Source organism: Chaetura pelagica, unplaced genomic scaffold, assembly GCF_000747805.2.
Source record: "Chaetura pelagica isolate M959 unplaced genomic scaffold, ChaPel_1.0 scaffold425, whole genome shotgun sequence".
Taxonomy (NCBI): Eukaryota; Metazoa; Chordata; class Aves; order Apodiformes; family Apodidae; genus Chaetura; species Chaetura pelagica.
Window position 1 is genome coordinate 3784475 of NW_009953205.1, and position 3178 is coordinate 3787652.

Consider the following 3178-nt stretch of genomic DNA (forward strand, 5'->3'; position numbering starts at 1 on the left):
GGAAAAAGAAAAACAACCAAGAAGAAAACCCAACGACCTAATTCATGATAAATACTTTCGTTTTCAGTAACTCAGCATTTTCTAATGAAACACTGCTAACTGGAAAATTCCTGCCTATTTCCATCTGGGATGATATTATTCAGATGGACATGACACATCCTGGATGACATGAGGGACTGTTAAGTTTGGTCTTCTTGCCAAATTCCATCTTGGCAAATTATTTCCTACTTATTTGCATACACCTCACAACATTGTCAGACTGCAATTTTTTAGCTCACCTTCTGTCTTGCAGCTCTTTTACTATTAAATATTTTCAATTCATGATAAATACTTTCGTTTTCAGTAACTCAGCATTTTCTAATGAAACACTGCTAACTGGAAAATTCCTGCCTATTTCCATCTGGGATGATATTATTCAGATGGACATGACACATCCTGGATGACATGAGGGACTGTTAAGTTTGGTCTTCTTGCCAAATTCCATCTTGGCAAATTATTTCCTACTTATTTGCATACACCTCACAACATTGTCAGACTGCAATTTTTTAGCTCACCTTCTGTCTTGCAGCTCTTTTACTATTAAATATTTTCTGCACTTCATCTCCCGTGAAGCTGCATTTCCATACAATAGTGAGTATGGTACCTGTATATATGTGAAAGAAAGCTTTGGGGTCTGTAAAATCATTTGGGTTACTGCAAGATCATTGGTGAGGGATTATTTTTAGTACCTAGGAAGGTTTTACATATCAAGATGTAATTCTATACATGTGACTAGCCTGTATGTCAAATTACTTTATACCATTATGGTGCATGACTGCATTACAGAGTAGCTGTTTTATTTTTCTGACTCCTCAGGAACATTTATTACTACAGTGAGGACACTGCATTGGCTCCAGCTAAGACCCAGGCCCCTATTGTGCTAGGCACTATAGCAACAGACAGCAGAAGGCAGACCTTGTTCCTAAAGACCTCCCTGTCTAAACAGAAAAGGCATTGCCAGAGACTTATCTTTTATTCTTTAGTTTATAACAGTTTCAAAACAGCTTGGATAAGAATTACAATGAATAGACTGTGATGGTACCAGCTGTGGGACAGACACATCTGGGTAAGAAACCTCAAGCCAGTAAAAAACCATGAGTGCTATTCTGAACCAACTCAAGCAACATGAAAACTCCTACTGACTCTTAACAGGGACCACGATTTCCCCCCTCTGTTCCCATTTCACCAGGTACACATCTGCATAGCATAATGCAGTGTTATACAGAGAGATTTCCAAATTTGCTTGATACTAAAAGGAAAACTGCAGCATCGACATATTGTTCCTATCAGAGTAATAAACCCAAGGAGAGCACTGTGCTGCTGCTAGATGGTTTCTAGTTCTCACCCAGTGCTCACTCACAGCTGCTCCTTGGTGATGCTGCCTGGAGCTGTGCAGACATAGCCACAGCTCTGCTGCAGCTGTGGGTTTTTTCCTATGGAACTGTCGAGGAACCAGTTATGGGTAGTGGGTTCACAAGCTGCCTGGATTTACCAGTCATGTCACAGAACAAGCAACCTGCCACTGATAGGAAGCTGAAGGAATAATTATGGTCTACAATACTTCATGGCCTCCAGTGCAGAGACTATTTAGACAACAGCAAACTCCCTTAAGACGCTGCATTTCCTGCCACAAATCCTCTCTCAAAGGGATGGAGACTAAAAAGCTAAATCTCTAGGGAACAGAGACTAAACATACTCCTTAGGTAGAGCTCATAAACAGACATAACCCCTGTTCTGCACTTGGTATGTTCTATTTTATCTTTTACTTAAATTACATAGCTCCCCAGCCCTAACAGGAGACTCAGGTAACTCATTTTTCTATCTTTTGTAGCTGATGCAATGAACATTCAAGCAGAGATAATCGCGGTCGGGTCTGTTTTTCAACATTCTGACTAGGAAGGTAACATAACAGAGGTTTGAGTGACACTCATTCTGCACCCCTGAGTTTATCATAAGATTAACAGTCATTTTGCAGAACAAGCAGTAACACCTCACCAAGGTGAAGTATAATCACCTCAATCAAAAAACAAATAAGCTTTTACTTAACGGGCTAAAAATACAGTTGAGAAACCTTCGATCTCAAGCCGTGTGATAAAATCGACTGTGTTGACTGAGCAGATCAGCAGCTGCTGCTGCTCAGGCTCCTTCACCCTAACAATGCTTGCCTTTCTCTCTCCCCATCAAATTTAGAGATGATGTCAGTGTAGCCAACCCCAGGAGTTCAAAAATCAGAAGACAAACCAAAATAGAATCACAGAATTGATATCAAAGCCATGGAAGTTATTGAAACTGAAACGTATGATTTGGGGGGTCAGCCTTTAGATTTTTTAATTCATAGGAGACAGCCTTCTCCTTTCCAGTTGTCTGCTCAGTTCTCCTGGCTGTCTGATATGCCCTATTTCAGAGTGAGAGGCAGCACAGGACAATGGGAAGCACAAAGGATTGGGAATCTATTTAAAGTTTATATAAAGCTCAATTCTCCACCATATGTAGAGCCTTAATCCTGCAAATACCTTATCTGAATGCTCAACCTGACTCATACAAGCAGCCCCATGGAAAGCAGGAGGGGTCCTCTTCTACGTGAAGTTTGCCAGTTAGAGAAGGTACAATTGCACATCAGAAACATTAGCCTGTGTCACAATATTAAAAATTAGCAAAGAAATAAGAGGTCTGGTTGCTCACTTTTCTTTGCCATTTTGGGCAAGTCCTGAATCAGCCTATATCCCAGCTTCCTGGGATAAATTTAATCACTCCAAGGTACTTAGAAACCTCCAGACAAAAGATAATAAAATTCAGATAATTAACATATCGTCAACTTCTAATGTAAATTAAGTTCTGGCTAACACAGCTGAAAAGAATCCTTAAAAATCAGTGAAAAGTATTTCATAATTAGATTTCCTAATAAAACCAAAACCATTGAACTGGGCTTAATCCCCTATGGATCAAGTCTGACTCAGCAGCTGAGAGAAACAAAGGGCTGATTCTTCTCAGCACTGAGACCACCAAACTTTTCATTTCACAAAGTGGACCTTTTGCACTTCAGCAGAACCAGCAGGACTCTCTTCTCTAAAGAGCAGTTCCTGGCAGCTAGAATTTCTTATACAGGAGTTAATCAATATCTAAACATTTCTTTACCTTT